Source organism: Schistocerca serialis, chromosome 4 (genome assembly GCF_023864345.2).
Source record: "Schistocerca serialis cubense isolate TAMUIC-IGC-003099 chromosome 4, iqSchSeri2.2, whole genome shotgun sequence".
NCBI classification, from domain to species: Eukaryota; Metazoa; Arthropoda; class Insecta; order Orthoptera; family Acrididae; genus Schistocerca; species Schistocerca serialis.
The window spans coordinates 607,506,927-607,527,753 of record NC_064641.1 but is presented as its reverse complement, the minus strand read 5'-3'; positions in this window follow the sequence as shown (position 1 = coordinate 607,527,753).

Here is a 20,827-nt window from a genome sequence, read left to right as displayed (position 1 = left end):
GCGTTCATCCACAAACCGAGGCATATTTGTAATACTGAAGCTAGACTATGTTTCCTTGTCTTCCTTGAGTGGGCATTGGAGGGTGTTTACAGTCACGTACATGAGGGTAATCCCAAAGGTAAGGTCTCCTAAGGGACACGCAAGTGCCAACGCAGGCACAAACGAGAGATCCTTAATTTTAATGGCAAGCAGAAACCACAGTGTTGGCTGCGTGGTGGCACGGTGATAAAGAACAAAGCTATGGATACGAAGGTCTCAGGTTCGATCCCTCCCCAGTCCCAAGATTTTTATGTGCCGTTTTACACATATTTCCCCTCGGGCAGTGTTTGTTGATGTGAAAAATGCCGAGTTGCACTGTGGTCCGAAAGCCACGTAAAACTGTAGGTTTCCCTATTAACTGGCTAGTTAAGTCAACTCAAAGGTCGGATGAAAGCAACAGCATACCACCTCCAACAAGACCGTGCCTATTAAAGCACTGTGGTGTTCAAACCACTCTTCCGATTGATGACTGCTTTATTTTCTATGGGTTCAAAAACTAATGATCTTCGGGTTATTAACATTTTTGTTTTCATGCTGTAGCTTTGATACCAGTAAACGTAAGTAACCGGCCGAGCACTGTCACCGTTCGAGTTGTCAAGGTGGTAGACGACGATGCTGTCGACCCCAGTTATAATTTTGGTCATCGCTATGTTTCAGTCGAATACCTCTATAGGACTTTCTGCGTATTTCAGGATATACTTTTATACACTTGGTACGCTTCCAAATTGATACCTGATAGAGCTGTATTTAGCAACATGAATCAGATATGTTTTCCGTGCAATATATCGAACAACACGTCAGTGCAGCGAGATTTCGTTTATGTGTTGCGCATGGTGCAAGAAATATTTGTGTTTTGCTTGCTTCTGTGATAGGTTTCACCCCACTGAATGCGAGCAAGCTCACGAATAGACTGTCAATAACTGGAATTACGCAATAACACACTTAGAAGTTGTATTTTTGCATTTTGTGTCCCGATGAAAATAACTGTAAACAGGTTATATGCCTACTTGCTTATTATCGCGCTTCTCGATCCTTTCTTCAAAAAATAAAAATAAAAATAAAAAGAGAGAGAGAGACAGAGAGAGAAGACAGAAATGTACTTCAAACATCAGCTCAGTGACGCCATGTTCGTCTCGTGATGTAAAGCAAGGATAGTTGTCGTTGTACTAGCGATAAGTATGGCTACGGGGTTCTTTGTTTTCTCTCTGCAAACAGCTAGAACAGAATTCAGTAACAAAGTGATAAGAACACCTACTCAGTGCACCAATAAAACACTCAGCCATTCTTGGTTATTTTGTTAATCATATGTAATGCAGTAAACACCTTGATTATTGATTTGTAATTACTACCATTGTTATTGTTATTTGTCACCCCACAACAGCTTTCCTATCACTAATTGCCGCCGATGCACGTAACTAATGGATCAGGATGAATGGAATGTGGGATGTTTCGTCACGGAGAATATACACATTTATCTCGGCGTCTTGTGTCTGTGTAATATGAAAATCTCAATAAGAGAAGACGACAACGGGACGCCGGTGATGTAGGCAAAAACACCCAACTATATCTGTCCACTTAACACCATGACGACAGACAAATTGGCGTCTCACTGTATTTTGATTATAATTTGTTAGCCTTTTTGCGACCTCATTTTAATACCTTGTGGGAGCAGGCATAATATTTTGCTTTTGAACACCGAACAATAACACACAAAGATAGTAGATGGAAGTATACAAAGAAATATTCATACTCATGGGTGTGGATCCAGTTCATCATAAGAAGACTAAACAAGAGGGAAACATTACGAAAGCAATGAATACGCTGGTTAGTATACATTATTTGTATAGATCTGAAGATGAAAAAGCGCAGATCTGCACAGTGCCCGCATCAGCACTTTAGTTTCTGTCTTAATGGGCATAATTTTTAGTTTCTTCTCTTCTGAATTATCAAATGAATTGATTATTACGTGGTATAGAATAATTAGGTAACTGTGTTTCTTACAGCTTCCATTCGCACAAACATTTTTCTACATTCTCGTGCAGTTCATGAAATTCTACTTGTATGATCACAAGACTGCACATAGATGCAATCGATTTCGAGGTGCAAAGTGTTTGTTATCTTACTTTTCGTGACAGGTGGGCACAGTTGATTTCCAAAGACTTTTTATTGTACTGAAATAATTTTTTGTCACGAAGTAACAAGGTAAGTGTTTTATTCGTATATATTTTGTGGGAAACTGTAATCGTGATGGAAGATTACACACCTGGATGTTTGACACAGCTGGTAGGAGAAAACGCTGCATATTAACCAAACCCCGCGCCTTGTCTCCGTATCCTCCTATGACATGAGCACAGGATTCTCCTCCTATAACGCTACAGAGCTGTTCCTAGCACAGCTGAGAATTGGCAACATCGTCACAAACATTTGGCAACACTGTGACGCTGCAATCACTTCCGCGTATGCTACTGAATTGACTCGCTAAATTCACTTGATATTCCCTTTCCATTTGAATGACTCGTGGTATATAATCCTCATGTAAACTAAGACACTGAGACAGAAATTTCAATTTTTTGGCTAAAGAAATGCCATTCTTCACATAAGTGACAACTATTAATATCTTTCACGAAGCGTTATGAGGCTGAGCGACCAATACCATGATGAGAGTGGCATGCTGGCAGCAGCGTGTCCGTAGCCCCGTGGTACTGCAGTGTCTCGTGTTCCAACGGTTAGAGAATCGTCAGTTCTAACCGTGATAGGGGCAGTGCGTGCAAGATTTTTTTGTGTATCATTTCATGGAGCTGTGAATTCCCAGAAAAAATTCTGTAACAAAACATTTACACATCAAATCCTCTTGGCAGCTCAACTCAATAAGTTGTGTTAATGGTCGTAGATCTCGGCTTTCTGACCCCTAAGCTGCTATACAATACAACCGTCTCTGAAGAAATACGAATCAACCGTAAACTATCCGAAATTCAGTATTATTCTTCATTAAGACTCGCATGCCAGGGTGATAAGTATGAAGGAAATAAACTGATTAGCAAATCGCAAGAAAATACTTTCAGCTCAAAGTGCAAGGGTTAAAACTTACAATGCTGCGCAACAAGTAACGCCTCTATCCGCTGCTGACAACCAAATTTTGGGTTTCTAGGAATACGTAACTTTATTTATGAAATGCCACATTTGCATACCTGTTGAATATGACACAGCATACCATTTAAACACAGACCCAATAGAAATCTAAGTGAGTATTATTTTACTTATTCGTAAAGATAGAGGCACGCTTGTGTACAGATACTCAGTTTTGTTAAAACAGACTTTCGTCGTAAGGTTATTGTGGGTAGTTTTATTTCATTTCTTACAATACAGTGCACAGTTTTCATAAGGTTTCTGTTAGTGTTGTTAAAACAATACTCAACATGAGAGAGAAATTAATCATCAGCGATATATGCGAATTCTCTGATGTTATCTACAACAGTCTGACAAGGCACATGCAGTTTATTGATTACATGCATGTAGAACACTTGTTCTCAGTTAAAGCTGTCAATCAAGGTTTGAAGAAGAATAAAATGCCACTACCAGACGACAGCTGATATAGAAAGTACTTTTCTGACTATTCTGGTACGATGCGCTCTCCCCATACATAATACAAAAGCTTCGAGACGTATCTGCGGCCTGGCGTCTATTAAACCTAAAAAGAACAAAATGACGAAGAAGTTAGCCTTTTTTTCCACATGCGACTATTTGGGGTTGAGAAGTGAAGAGAATTATGTTCAAAGTTCCATTAAATTGATAACTTCAGCAGACAGCAGAATTGCGTTTTAAAAAATGTAGCAACGAATTTAATAGAACACGCGACGTTTTATCAACAGTGCGGGACGCTTACCGTTACGCTACTAGCTGTACCATAGCTACAGCAGCTCTGGAAGTGAATGACAGCCGCATCTAGACTTCTGAGAGACAGACAGTTACAGCATTTCTTTTGCACTGCACGACGGAGCAATAGAGTAGCTCAAATGGAAAGGAACACTTCCTATTTAAATTTCTGCATCCTACACTGTTGGCAGTTCTGTCTAGGTGGCAGTTACGTTTTTTTTCGATGATTACAAAATAGAGTCGAATGTATGCACTGGGTAGCCAAGGCAGCTAGTTCATGGCGATTCAGTCAACCAAGTAAATGAATGTACTGAACATCCTGCAAACCACTACAGGGAGCCTGTGTGTCGGAATTTCAACCAAGTAAATGAACGTACTGAACATCCTGCAAACCACTACAGGGAGCCTGTGTGTCGGAATTCTCATCTTGTGTGCCGCAACGGTGTTACGATAGAGAAATGCTTGGTAGAGAAGAAGGTTTGGTGGTCTGTTGGACCGATGATAGTTTCATATGATGATGGTCTGGGTTCTATTCCAAATTCTGCCGATGAGTTTTGATAGGGAGAGGCAGATTCTATTCTCTTCTGGGTACGCCAACTGAAGAAGGTATAATGGCATTGTGGTCTGAAAATCACATTAAACATGATATTCCTTCTGTACCAAGTAGACGTTAAGTGGAACAACAATAAAGTAAGGAGTGGCGACATGTAGAAACTCAATCACCAGTAACCTTTCTTATACTAGTTATTTATTTCTAGTGACGAAACAAACCCTGTGTATCCAGAATGAGGTTTTCACTCTGCAGTGGAGTGTGCGCTGATATGAAACTTACTGGCACATTAAAACTGTGTGCCGCACCGAGACTCGAACTCGGGACCTTTGCCTTTCGCGGGCAAGTGCTCTACCAACTGAGCTACCCAATCACGACTCACGTCTCGTCCTCACAGCTTTACTTCTGCCAGTACCTCGTATCCTACCTTCCAAACCTTACAGAAGCTCTCCTGTGAAGCGCAAACTCCGCTGCAGAGTGAAAATCTCATTCTGGAAACTTTCCCCATACTGTGGCTAAGCCATGTCTCTGCAATATCCTTTCTTTCAGGAGTGATAGTACTGCAAGGTTCGCAGGAGAGCTTCTGTAAAGTTTGGAAGGTAGGAGACGAGGTACTGGCAGAAGTACAGCTGTGAGGACGGGAAGTGAGTCGTGCTTGGGTAGCTCAGTTGGTAGAGCACTTGCCCGTGAAAGGCAAAGGTCCCGATTTCGAGTCTCGGTCCGGCACACAGTTTTAATCTGCCAGTAAGTTTCAAACCCTGTGTATGGTCACAGGAGGACACTTATTCCATCTTTCATTTGAGCTTCTGTATGTCGATAAAACTGGTTCTGAATGGGGAATTGCTGGTGGAGAAAAATTCGTTAGCTGACGTCTATTTGTGTGTAGGCAACAACGATATGTTTGGGCTTCTCAGTCGGCATTGAGCTCTTCGTGATATTATTTCTAGTTCAAACATGCTCACATGTCGCTGCTGGTGCAACAAACCCATACTTAACGTTCTTTTTCTCTAGACTATAACAGCGATATTTGCCGGGTTGGAGTCCTGGGAAGGAAAAAATCTCGTCATTTCAGTTAATACATCTACCTACTGCCGAGAAAATCCGATATGCCAAAGTTGATTGTGCTTCGATAACAAACAAATTAGGTTCTGGGTTCGAGTCCCTGTGCAACACAAAGATTTACCTCAGTGCATTTCAAGTAAGTTACTTGTGAAGAAGCAATATTTAACATCTCTCGTAGTTCGTTAACAGGGACAACAACTACTGGGTAGGAATTCGCGTCCGCTATAAATGTTACCGTTATGTAATTTAAATTTGATATTTGTTAACTGATACTGTCTAAAATCGAAGTATATCACTCTCTTTATGCTTAGTAAGGAATGACTGTTAATTTCCGTCTGTCACGAAATCTTAGTTTGCATGACCTGGGTTTGAACCCATATGCAGAACGAGGCGATTCGTCGTGTCATTTGAAGTTCATACATATTCTCAACTAGCTGCTCGTGAGTAACGTTAACTTTTAATGTCATTTTGTGTTAAATAACAAATATGGTAGGTCACTTTGAAGAGGAAATCATGAATACGACGAATTTACCTCGTTCATTACCTATCTGACGTAATAATGGGAGTGCTAACATTTCTGGTATGTCATTTATTGCAATAAATGTGAGCTTACAAGCCTTAAGGACAGTCTTATTTGTGATGAGGGGTTCCCTGATATTTGTAGTATCGTGGTATTACTTTACATCTTGAGTTATTGCGATACACAGCAGTGTTTTCTAGTGGTGACTTGTTGGAACCATTTTCAATAGTCTAACCACTGTACCAAGGAGCGATTAGAGGACCTGCTAGACAGCTGCGTTATGTAGGTTGCATGGGAATCAGGCGAAATGCAGTTCAGGTCGTTCGGATACTTTTGAGCATGAGTGTACATGTAATATACACTCCTGGAAATTGAAATAAGAACACCGTGAATTCCCTGTCCCAGGAAGGGGAAACTTTATTGACACATTCCTGGGGTCAGATACATCACATGATCACACTGACAGAACCACAGGCACAGAGACACAGGCAACAGAGCATGCACAATGTCGGCACTAGTACAGTGTATATCCACCTTTCGCAGCAATGCAGGCTGCTATTCTCCCATGGAGACGATCGTAGAGATGCTGGATGTAGTCCTGTGGAACGGCTTGCCATGCCATTTCCACATGGCGCCTCAGTTGGACCAGCGTTCGAGCTGGACGTGCAGACCGCGTGAGACGACGCTTCATCCAGTCCCAAACATGCTCAATGGGGGACGGATCCGGAGATCTTGCTGGCCAGGGTAGTTGACTCACACCTTCTAGAGCACGTTGGGTGGCACGGGATACATGCGGACGTGCATTGTCCTGTTGGAACAGCAAGTTCCCTTGCCGGTCTAGGAATGGTAGAACGATGGGTTCGATGACGGTTTGGATGTACCGTGCACTATTCAGTGTCCCATCGACGATCACCAGTGGTGTACGGCCAGTGTAGGAGAGCGCTCCCCACACCATGATGCCGGGTGTTGGCCCTGTGTGCCTCAGTCGTATGCAGTCCTGATTGTGGCGCTCACCTGCACGGCGCCAAACACGCATACGACCATCATTGGCACCAAGGCAGAAGCGACTCTCATCGCTGAAGACGATACGTCTCCATTCGTCCCTCCATTCACACCTGTCGCGACACCACTGGAGGCGGGCTGCACGATGTTGGGGCGTGAGCGGAAGACGGCCTAACGGTGTGCGGGACCGTAGCCCAGCTTCATGGAGACGGTTGCGAATGGTCCTCGCCGATACCCCAGGAGCAACAGTGTCCCTAATTTGCTGGGAAGTGGCGGCGCGGTCCCCTACGGCACTGCGTAGGATCCTACGGTCTTGGCGTGCATCCGTGCGTCGCTGCGGTCCGGTCCCGGGTCGACGGGCACGTGCACCTTCCGCCGACCACTGGCGACAACATCGATGCACTGTGGAGACCTCACGCCCCACGTGTTGAGCAATTCGGCGGTACGTCCACCCGGCCTCCCGCATGCCCACTATACGCCCTCGCTCAAAGTCCGTCAACTGCACATACGGTTCACGTTCACGCTGTCGCGGCATGCTACCAGTGCTAAAGACTGCGATGGAGCTCCATATGCCACGGCAAACTGGCTGACACTGACGGCGGCGGTGCACAAATGCTGCGCAGCTAGCGCCATTCGACGGCCAACACCGCGGTTCCTGGTGTGTCCGCTGTGCCGTGCGTGTGATCATTCCTTGTACAGCCCTCTCGCAGTGTCCGGAGCAAATATGGTGGGTCTGACACATCGGTGTCAATGTGTTCCATTTTCCATTTCCAGGAGTGTATTTAAGTGAATCTTGGTAGCTGCAGGTGTGTTCTTACGTTGACAGTGTACAAGTATAACTGACTGAAAAAGTACACGTTAGATAAACGAATTCAGTGAACTATTTATTATATAATTAAAGAGTGAATGTATTACAGTACGTCATAGATGTTACACGGCTTAGAGAATCAAATATTTACTGCGTAATCAAGCAGTGAATCAGTTAAAGAATTATTGACTGTTTTGGAGTTTGTTTTAGTTCAAGGATGTCAGGAAGAAGAAGTTCTGCATTAATTCAATTCGTTCATTAACGGTTTTCTGAGGTGTTTTTGTCTTGTGAAGGTAAATCTCCAATGTGCAAGGAGACTCATCCGTAACCGTCTTCAGCATCGTGTAGAGCAGAAAGAGCATCGGTGACATCACCAGCAGAATGTCATGATGAGCAACATAAGATGCAAAGCTGGACTTATTTGAGTTTTTGAGTCTTAGGACATCCATCGAAATGGCCGGATTACGGTGGAACAAGATAGCGACCTGCTTGGTTCGGCAGAGAAATGAATATGGAAGAATAGAGATGGATGCGGTAGAAACAGTCACAGACAGGATTGATACACAAGCACGGAGGTGGTACGGACACGCCTGGCGAATGGAAGAACGACGGCCGCAGTGTTTAGTCAACTGGTGTACGCCAGGAAGAAGCAGGCGATGGAGGCCGGGGGCAACGTAGAGAGGACCTAAAGGCAGAGTCGTGGAAAGGAAAGGTGTTGCGGAAGAAGACTAGGATCTGAGAACGGTAAGCTACTGATAAGTAGAATCATCTGCTGAAGTATAGCATGTAATGGAGGTAGTGATTCCTGGCAACTTCAGGTACTTGCTTTTTGCTGTACGATTCCGCAAGATGTTCGCTCAGTCTAATGGCTTCATCACCTCCCATCACATGCGGTAGCAAAATGCTTAAGTCCGGGAAATGGTTTGGGAAGGAAACATAATTTCATTTTATACCAAAAGTCTTATTTTAGATTTTACAAATACTTCTGTACCACACGAACACTAACACAAATCAATAACCATAAACTTGCAGCGGGCATCAATCATAACAATAAGTACAATCGAAAGTCCGCCCCCCGGTAGCTGAGTGGTCAGTGTGACAGACTGTCAATCCAAAGGGCCCGGGTTCGATTCCCGGCTGGGTCGGAGATTTTCTCCGCTCAGGGACAGGGTGTTGCGTTGTCCTAATCATCATTATTTCATCCCCATCGACGCGCAAGTCGCCGAAGTGGCGTCAAATCGAAAGACTTGCACCAGGCGAACGGTCTACCCGACGGGAGGCCCTCGTCACACGACATTTCATTTCACTTTCGGTACAATCGAAAAGTTTTCTTTGCCCCTGAAGAACGAACCTCCAATACTTTCTCGTGCTGCCAGTCTCTCATGTTTATAATCAGTGGTTGCAGCACAGGTAAGATAATCCAAACGAGTCCAGAACTCCTTCGGAACTCCTTCACTTCCCATTGTTACTCTATTTGATCAGAGGGAAACAGAAATGTGGGCACAAGCTTTCTCCCAAGAGCTATCAGTACTTGTGGTACAAATCTGCATGTAGCTGATGGATAGTTGCGGTAAGACACGCTGACAGCTACGAACGACCCGTCTACCTTCATGCTTGATGTCTCCCCTCAACAGCAATGTCATCTTCCAGCAGTACAAGTGTTCATGTCTCGGAGCCAGAACCGTGTTTATTAGTTTGAAGAGCACTATAGTGAACTCATAAAGATGTATTGGTGACCAAATGCGGCTCATGTAAATCCTATGAAACTCACCTGCGTCGCTATTGGGCGCCATCACCCCGTACGCAAATCAGCGGCCTGTTAATTACGCGAATTAGTGATCTATGCGTAGAAATCTAACGCCACATACCTCCAGAGACCTACCAAGAAACTGTCTGATCCCTCATACACGCAATCAGTCACGTATTTCATTTCAAAGACGGACGAGGAAGCTATTAAACAGGGTGTTTTTTCCTGTATTACACTGTATTTATTTATCAATTGTTTTATTTATGATATTAATTAAACTTTCATGCAGTGGATCAGTGCCAACGACGGTGGAAGAGAATCCGTCATCAATACTGAAGACAGAGAAAAGAGAAAAGTGGGTATCCCAGACTGTGTTCCAAAAAAAGTAGATAGACAGCTGCTGACTCAGGATGAGATTTATAGAATGTGTCGAAGATGAAGGGAACTCTTTTTCAAATCTTATACCGCACACTGAAATATAGATAACTCCCAATTATGTTGGCAGAACCCAATAGTCATGGACTCTGAAGCAACGCTGACAATGACTCGAAAAACAGTTTTGAGTATGAACCAGTTTCCCCGAATCCCAGACAACACCTGAGCCGCCCTTTTAGCTATATCCCAACATCCTCTCACCAAAGTGATGAAGGAAAGTCAGGCCCTTCTCAGATATGTAAAAGAGAAGAAAGAAGACGGACGATAAATTAAATTATTACCAGTAATAAAATCATTCCATTATTGAAGCGTGGCTTTTTGACTAGCGACCATTCCAGACATTATGCAGTACTACTGTTAATCATCAACATGGTCGCCTGCCTTTAGCGCGACTTTATTTGTTATGTAAAACTCTTTGGATTAATGAAAAAAAAATTTGTGACCTTATAAGATATTTATTTCTTCATAGCAATTCTTGCAAATATTACAAAATTATTAACAATAGTAGTAAGAAAACTGGTTCTACACAATGTGATTTATTTCATTTAACTTTTCATACCTCGTGATAACAGACAACTTTCCAGCAAGTGTTACCGGAATCGCATTCGGGAGGACGATGGTTCAAATCGGCGTCTAGAAGCCTGATGTGGGTTTTCCGTGATTTCCCTAAATAGCTTAAGGCAAATGCCGCGATGGTTCCTACGAAAGGGCACGGCCACTTCCCTTCTCCATCCCTCCCTAATCAAGCTTGTGATATGCCTCTAATTATCTCGTTGTCGACGGGACGTTAAACATTAACCACTTGCTCATCGTACACCTTCACCTGTTTGTAGTTTAAGGTTGCCTGTCTAACGGTTTCCAGGGGCCACAAAATTTTCAGTTTCAGTATTTCATGTAAGTACTTACCGAATTTAAAACGCTGTCATAATCTACTCATTAACGTGCATATTTCTATGTTAAATGTTTAACACAGTAAGGCAAGTATTACTGTGTCTTGAGGCAGAAAATTCTCAGAATATATTCATCCAATGTTTGAAAATGAGAGCACATAACGACATCCAACGAACTTTACACTTAATTTCAGATCTTTACGAAATATTTTATCGCTGGAAACCCCACAAAATAATTAAAAGAAAAAAGTTTATCGTTCACTACTTATTCCCTGTTCTTGCAATACGAGATATTTTCTGTCCACGCAATACAACTTGAGCATCACGAATTACGTTTCAACTGGTGGCTTCTATACTTCTGCCTTTTTTGGCAACATATTTTTAGACAATCTCTATATGCCATTGAATCTAACTAGAAAATTATGTCATTGTACGTTACATAGTCCGGAGATACGTCGTCTTAAACACTGTGATGGGTGGAAAACTAGCTTTTGCAGAAAACGTAGCGCAAATTACTTCGACTATACACGTCATTATTTGATAATTATGAGAGAATTCAGCTACTTCCAACAAACTTTAAACTTAATTTAATGTTTAACGCGAAATGATCAACATATTATCTCATATGTAAAGTATTTAAAAATCTGAAGCTGTTTTAGACCTGTGAGTTCGATTCTTTAAGGAATCTCGTGTTACTAACATTGGGGCAACAGGGTGAACCACACCTGGCGAAGTATCGCTGGCGCGAAAGCTCAAATAGGCTCGTGTCGTTGTTGTTACCTGGACAACGGCGTCATGTCTCTACTACCGGGTCGAATTTTCTTAAGCCGCAAGCTATTTAAATCGTATGGTGACTGCGATATCTTTTGTATTCACGCATGATTGTAACGGTAAAGAAATGTTCTTTTCACCACGACTCATTGTTACACCTTGCCACAAATGTACAACTATGAAAATAATTATAATTATTATAATTACAAATATTACTATTATTATCAGCGTTACTTGCCGAGGTTACATGGCTAGTTGAAGCGTTACAAGGATTTCATACACGATTAGAATAAGAAATGAGATTCAAACGGAGTACTGTTAGACTTCAAGTATGCCGTTTTAAAAGGCTAAACTATCAACGTACTCGACGGCTGGCGCTCTGGTATGGTGTCCAACAGACTCTTCAAACTTTGAACTTCGGTTTATCGTAAACATGCGAGAATCGTGATGTATGAATAGCATTTGCTACATCTAATCACGCACTGTAATCCTGCGAAAGATAGGCGAAATCATTGTCCCGCTTGGTGTATGCTTCTCTTGTCACTTTGTACTGCGGTACCCTTTACACACAGACCATTAGTTCAAATAACAAAGTATTAACGGACTAGTGCCTAAAATTAACGAAGTAATCTGTGAATTTAGAAATTATAGTCTATCCGCACACAATGACGACAAGTAAGCTTGGCTGCTACTTTTCGCTCACTGCAGAACACACTACGTATCACTACAACGACATTATGTACTGAAGGACAGCCACAGTTACTATGTTCGTGGTATAATGGGGCTGGTGGTAGCTACCGTGGAATGTTAATATTGAACTTAATGACGCATCTCACTGACAGGGTATCACTAGGTTCATAATGTTACCCACCACCAAAGCCAATCTCAGTCACAACAAAAGTACTATGAACAAGACCATACGATGGATAGAAATCAAGCATTCGACTTCAACCCGCAGCGAAAAATTAAACTCTCCATTGTCTGAGTCGACTATACGACGACGCACTTTGCTAAGCAACGGCGTAACAGAACATGCCAACAACGTATAAAATTAATAAATACGACCTATCTGACCCGCTGATTCCACTTAAATGCTTTTCCTAGCAAAACCTCAATGTTTCATGTAAATTCATCCAATCAATGTGGACTTTAAGAACTTTTACGTAAAATTAAATGTATGTTTAACTTCCGACGTAATTTAATCTTTACCCGTCAGTCTTTGCAAGTCAATGTTGTTGTCTATACCCAGTGCCTTGCTACTACAAGATGATTGATTAAACGGAATTGTAACGTCTTAATTCTTTCTAAAAAATCTCAGCTTATCTGAACTATATTAATCTTTTTTCCTTTAATAGTAATTATCTTTCATAAAGCATAAACTATATTTCCCTTCGTTTAAATCATTAATATCTTTCCTCTTGTTGCAAATTAATAAATATGAATTGTTATTTTACTTTGTCTGAACCTTACATCGTCACAATTCCACACTTTTCCGTACATATCTGTGATTTCTCTTTAATATTTTGCTATACAGGCAACTTAATCGTTTACTTCAATATCGAACATTACTTTCAAATATCTTTCCAGTAATAATACCGTGATAAAATGATATTTGGGGACTGGTTTTCACAGTTTAACAACAGAAAATCTCTGTCTGTATTGCCTGTTATTATTTCGTGTACGGGTACAAGTGAGCATATTTTCTTACGAGTGCTGGTTAATAACACAAAACCCCCAACAAACGGAAACGAAACATATATCAAAAAGAATCAAACAACGAACATGTGTGTCACTGCCACTTTTAAACTATGTGAACTTCAAATGCGACACAAATTTTAACTACCTCGTACATTGACTTTTCGCTAACCCAGTAAGTTCTTACTTTGTTGTTTAGGGACGGTGGGAAAAGCTACAAATCGAGATCGCGTATGCAAATTTTCGACAACTTCCTGTTGATTCTCAATAGTACGTTAACAACGTAGGACGTCCGCTCTCCTTACAACAAAAATTATGTTTACAGCGTATCTATATACAGATTTCCAAGTTTTATTACAATAAACGACGCTTACGCTGAAGTCACAAAATACACCATAACACAAAGCCATTATTCCTAAGTTCGTGGTTTCCATTCCACAATCACAACACACCAAAGCTTGCTATAGCCCACATGACAAAATTAAACAATACACTTCATGTGATAACGTCTCTCCTCTTCCACTGACCAACGAAAATCTCCATCTAAATGAGACACGGTACGCTACGAACTTTTGGCTATCAAGCAACCCAACTTTCAGCCACTGCATCCGCAAAAATTTAACATAGAGGAGGAACGAAACTCAGACTTCAAATAATCGTAGCCTCAACTGCGACTGCCCACAAAACTAAACGTTTCGTCACAAATTTATATTCTGCTCTTCTCGCAACACGGTGAGCTTAAGATCCACCTAAATCGGTGAAACAGTTACTTTCTCCAAGAAACTGATAATATTTTCAAAGTATTTACCCAAACGACTTAAGAGTTATGTAACTGGATTTACGATTTCCTGTCAGAGAGGTCACAGTTCGTAGTAACTGACGGAACGTCATCGAGTAAAACAGAAGTGATTTCAGGCGTTCCCCAAGGTAGTGTTATAGTCCCTTTGCTGTTCCTTATCTATATAAACTATTTGGGAGACAATCTGAGCAGCCGTCTTCGGTTGTTTGCAGATGACGCTGTCGTTTATCGACTAATAAAGTCATCAGAAGATCAAAACAAACTGCAAAACGATTTAGAAAAAATATCTGAATGGTGCGAAAACTGGCAGTTGAGCCTAAATAATGAAAAGTGTGAGGTCATCCACATGAATGCTAAACGGAACTCTTTAAACTTCGGTTACACAATAAATCAGTCTAATCTAAAAGCCGTTAATTCAACCAAATACCTAGGTATTATAACTACGAACAACTTAAATTGGAAAGAACACATAGAAAATGTTGTGGGGAAGGCTAACTAAGGACCGCGTTTTATTTGCAGGACACTTAGAAGATGTAACAGACCTACTAAGGAGACTGCCTACACTCCGTTTGTCCGCCTCTTTTAATATATTGCTGCGCGGTGTGGGATCCTTTCCAGGTAGGACTGACGGAGTACATCGAAAAAGTTCAAGACAGACAGCACGTTTTGCATTGTCGCGAAGTATTGGAAAGAGTGTCACAGAAATGATACAGGATTTGGGCATGACATCATTAAGAGAAAGGCGTTTTTCGTTGCGACGGAATCTTCTCACGATATTCCAATCACCAACTCTCTCCTCCGAATGCTAAAATATTTTGTTGGCACTGACCTACATGGAGCGGAACGACCACCACGATAAAATAAAGGAAATTAGAGGTCATACGGAAAGACCTTGGTCTATAAGCTGCTTCTAGGCCAAGCGGCACATCTATTCAACTGCTCAGTCGTGAGTTGTGCTGTAATATGTTAACACGTGTTTGTGTCTCTCGTCACGGAAATAGAACCGCATAATATTGCGCAACGGTATGCCATTTTATTTGGTTAAATTGGGTGAAAATGCGACGACAACTTACGGTAAGCTTCAGAAGGCTTTTGGAGAGGAGGTTGTGTCAAGAGATGAAGTTTTTCATTGGCATAAAATGTTTAGTGAAGGCAGAATGAATGTTGTAGACGAAGACCGCAGTGGACGACCATCAACCTCACGGACGGGTGTCATCTTGGCTAGGGTGCGTGAACTCGTACGAGCTGATCGAAGATTATCCGAGTAAATGATTGCAGAAGAACTGAATATCAATCGAGAAACGGTTCGTCTAATAATAACTGAAGATCTTGGCATGAGAAATACGCCATTCAATACTGCTCTGCCAGTACAGCAACTTTTAACCTCAAAAGAGATTTCAGTACTACCACAGCCACTTTCCTCACCACATATCGCTCCGTGCGACTTTTTTCTATTTCCAAGAGCCCCAACGGCGGTCAAGGGACACCATTTTCAAACAACACAAAACGTTCAAAAAGCTGTGACGAGGGTCTTGGAGGATATTACATGAGTTCGAAAAATGTTACCATTAATGGCAGAAACGCTGTAAAAAGTGTGTGCAACCAGAAGGGAAATACACTCCTGGAAATTGAAATAAGAACACCGTGAATTCATTGTCCCGGGAAGGGGAAACTTTATTGACACATTCCTGGGGTCAGATACATCACATGATCACACTGACAGAACCACAGGCACATAGACACAGGCAACAGAGCATGCACAATGTCGGCACTAGTACAGTGTATATCCACCTTTCGCAGCAATGCAGGCTGCTATTCTCCCATGGAGACGATCGTAGAGATGCTGGATGTAGTCCTGTGGAACGGCTTGCCATGCTATTTCCACCTGGCGCCTCAGTTGGACCAGCGTTCGTGCTGGACGTGCAGACCGCGTGAGACGACGCTTCATCCAGTCCCAAACATGCTCAATGGGGGACAGATCCGGAGATCTTGCTGGCCAGGGTAGTTGACTTACACCTTCTAGAGCACGTTGGGTGGCACGGGATACATGCGGACGTGCATTGTCCTGTTGGAACAGCAAGTTCCCTTGCCGGTCTAGGAATGGTAGAACGATGGGTTCGATGACGGTTTGGATGTACCGTGCACTATTCAGTGTCCCCTCGACGATCACCAGTGGTGTACGGCCAGTGTAGGAGATCGCTCTCCACACCATGATGCCGGGTGTTGGCCCTGTGTGCCTCGGTCGTATGCAGTCCTGATTGTGGCGCTCACCTGCACGGCGCCAAACACGCATACGACCATCATTGGCACCAAGGCAGAAGCGACTCTCATCGCTGAAGACGACACGTCTCCATTCGTCCCTCCATTCACGCCTGTCGCGACACCACTGGAGGCGGGCTGCACGATGTTGGGGCGTGAGCGGAAGACGGCCTAACGGTGTGCGGGACCGTAGCCCAGCTTCATGGAGACGGTTGCGAATGGTCCTCGCCGATACCCCAGGAGCAACAGTGTCCCTAATTTGCTGGGAAGTGGCGGTGCGGTCCCCTACGGCACTGCGTAGGATCCTACGGTCTTGGCGTGCATCCGTGCGTCACTGCGGTCCGGTCCCAGGTCGACGGGCACGTGCACCTTCCGCCGACCACTGGCGACAACATCGATGTACTGTGGAGACCTCACGCCCCACGTGTTGAGCAATTCGGCGGTACGTCCACCCGGCCTCCCGCATGCCCACTATACGCCCTCGCTCAAAGTCCGTCAACTGCACATACGGTTCACGTCCACGCTGTCGCGGCATGCTACCAGTGTTAAAGACTGCGATGGAGCTCCGTATGCCACGGCAAACTGGCTGACACTGACGGCGGCGGTGCACAAATGCTGCGCAGCTAGCGCCATTCGACGGCCAACACCGCGGTTCCTGGTGTGTCCGCTGTGCCGTGCGTGTGATCATTGCTTGTACAGCCCTCTCGCAGTGTCCGGAGCAAGTATGGTGGGTCTGACACACCGGTGTCAATGTGTTCTTTTTTCCATTTCCAGGAGTGTACTTTGAAGGAGGCAATACTAAACTTGACTAAAACGGTATGCAACATTTTTTTCGCATCACTCTCATTACTTTATTGTCGCACCACGTATACGCTAATTCTCTTTTTAACAGTAGGTGTTTCTTCTTAGCAGCCGCCGGCGTGATGTTGTAGAGGCCAGCTCCTCTGTGGCTGTAATCTTTGGCGCACGCCGTGACTCTGCAGTCGGCTGGCCGTAGTAAACTCACTGACTTGACTGGAGTCTGCTTTTCACGTACATAAGGCGACAAAATCTACAACATTTTAACACACACATATATAAGCAAACTTTACAAACTCATAAATAAACTTTTTATCCTTTCAGAAAATAATATGAGGCGATGACACCCAGTAATACGGTTTAAATTTTGCGCATTACAAGGTTTCCGAAGAGCAACCATGTGTAAGACGCACCTCAGTTGGATGAATACAAACCAGTGTTCCATATGTCTAAATGTATCGCGGATTAATTAATTAAGGAGTAAGTCGGAAACTAACCAATATCCCGCTGAAACACCGAAGGACGCTATTGCTCCTGTGGTATTGTATGAAGGCAGTCTAAACTGGGCTTATTTGCGCTGACGAGCCGGCTCATGACAATGTCAGCATTATGTTTCCTGTGCCCGTTCTTGAGCAATGCTAGTCAAGTTAAAACTGTAAAGACATTATACTTACATTTTAAAATTTAAATGGTCGTGCAGACCAGTGTAATATCTAAACAGTGGAGCCTCTACTGGCAGCGGACGTAACGCAGCGCTTTTTCCTCTCAGAAAAACGACAGTGACGTCACGCGGGCGCAGTGGGCCGTACCAAACGAGGCGACCGCTTTGCCCGCACTCGCCGTCCAGCGCTGGTGGGCGCTCGTTTTCCGGATGCCAGCGCTGCCGAGCCCTTCGGCCGCTTCACGGCTGACGTCACAAAAGTCTCCAAGCCGTAATTGAATCGTGCTGGCCTAATCAGCGATCGCTGCGTTTGTGAGCGAGATCTAGTCTAAACGTTCGTGTTTTCATACCCGAATGTTTTCACTGATAAACTACTAACCCCGACGTTTTGCGGAAGTTCTGTAGTTGTGGCATTTACGACAATTATTACTTCAGGTTATTAAAACGCATCCACAGTGTAGCTTTCACTCTGCAACAGACTAGCGTTCTATTGAAATTTTCTGGCAGATTACAAGTATGTGCCTGACTGAGACTTGAACCCATATCCTGGTATTTTGTGAAAAACGCTCTTGCCATCTGAACTGTTGAAGCATGAGTCAGGATCCGCCCGTATGGGTTCCAGGATCAACTCCCTGTTCGGTGCACAGTTTTATTTTCGTTGGTATCTCACGCTTACCTTCATAACTTCGTAGCTCTCCCGCATACCTTACAGGACTAACCATCCTGGAAGAAGTTGTAAGGTAAAGAAGAGGTATTGTCGGAAATAGATCTGTGAGGCGAAGTCAGGGGTCATTCTAAATTGCTCAGTTGGTAAGAGGAAGCCCCAGTAAGGTGAAGTTCTGGGTTCTAATCCCGGTCAGTCACACGGTTTTTTAATCTACCAGCAGGGTTCAAAACAGGGCATACTTCGCTGCACTAATTTTGGAAACAATCTCCTAAGCTGTGGCGACATCATTTCTTCGCAACAGTCTCTCTTCCGAACTGCCACTCCGGGGAGGCCTACAGGAGAGCAGGAAAGAGGAACTAGTGGAAAGAATGCTGTCTCGTTGGCTCGGTAATAGTGCGTGGTAGCTTAGTTTACATAGTCGATCTTCCAGTTAGTGCTGTGGGTGACGGTTTTAATTTATCTTTCAAGCGCTGACATGCGGTAACTCAAGTAGGAGGACGGCATTATTTTACTTTCCCATTAGTATAAATGCAGGGAATAGACGTCACTGAAGAAATAATCGTAACCTTAAAATCGATGGAATTTATAAAAGCGAATGTGGCTACGTTCACAAGAACCCGCTTCTTGTCTGCACTTGTCAGCTTGACACATTTTTACCTCACAGTAATGTTGGACAAGCCGAGAGCCTCTAAACCAGAAGTTCTCGATTAGATTATGACGATAAATGAGGTTGAGTATTCTAATACTGCACCCGGTTTCACGTTGCGGATGGATTCACCTCGGCAGCACTCGAAACCAGAACGAGAAGAGTAAAAGTTGTCGGTCTTCGGATATATATTTATTTCCGTTTGCTTTTAGCTATCTTTTCGTATAGGATTTCGGACAAGTATGTTAATTTGTTCACTTGCCATAAAAACGGCATCATTGCTCTCATTAATTAAAACAACATTGGAACATGCAAACAGTACGTTAAAATGTGGATCAACACAACCTCTTAGGGTTTCTCTAGGAACTGTGCCGTTAGTTGTTCTAAAATTCTTATGAAAGCGCAAAATGATAAAATATTTTGTAAACCAGTTCTGATGAAAATATTAAAAATATCAATTTTTCTATTTAATTGTAGAGTTAAGGTGTCAAAGTGTCTTAACTTCAGAAATGGATTTGGCTTTGCTTCAAAATGGCTCTGAGCACTATGGGACTTAACTTCTGAGGTCATCAGTCCCCTAGAACTTAGAACTACTTAAACTTAACTAACCTACGGACATCACACACATCCATGTCCGAGGCAGGATTGGAACCTGCGACCGCAGCGGTCGCGCAGTTCCAGACTGTAGCGCCTAGAACCGCTCGGCCACCCCGGCCGGCAGCTTTGCTTCAATTCAGTAAGCTAACTAGTACCAAAGCATGCGACATGCACATTTAGCAGGCCGTGGTGGTCTCGCGGTTCTAGGCGCTCAGTCCGGAACCGCGGGACTGCTACGGTCGCAGGTTCGAACCCTGCCTCGGGCATGGATGTGTGTGATGTCCTTAGGTTAGTTAGGTTTAAGTAGTTCTAAGTTCTAGGGGACTGATGACCACAGCTGTTAAGTCCCATAGTGCTCAGAGCCATTTGAACCATTTTTTTGAACCATGCACATTTACAGATGACGGTAGTATCACGTAGACAAGCTACAAAAGGTCAGTGCATTGGCGGGGCTTTCATTTGTACACAGGTGATTCAGGGAAAAGGTTTCGGACGCGATTATAGCAGCACAACGGGAATTATCACACTCTGAACGTGGAATTGTAGTTGGAGCTAGACGCCTGTGGACATTCCATTTTAGAAATCGTTAGGGTATTCAATTTTCCGAGATCCACAGTGTCAAGGCTATGCTGACAGCACCAAATTTTACGCATTACCTCTCTCGGACAACGCAGTGGCCGATAGCCTTCACTTAACGATCGAGAGCAGCGGCGTTTACGTAGGGTAGTAAGTACTAATAGACATGCAACTCGACGTGAAATCAATGTCTGACGTACGATGAACGTATCCGTTAGGACAGTGCGGCGAAATCTGGCATTAATAGGCTATGGCAGCAGACCACCGACCCGAGTGCTTTCGCTTACAGCACGACATATTCTGCAACCTCTCTCCTGGTGTCCTGACTGTAGCGGTTAGACCCAACACGACTGGAAATCCGTAACCGGGTCAGTTGAGTCCCGATTTCAGTTTGTATTAGCTGAAAGTAGGGTTCGAATGTAGTGAAGACCC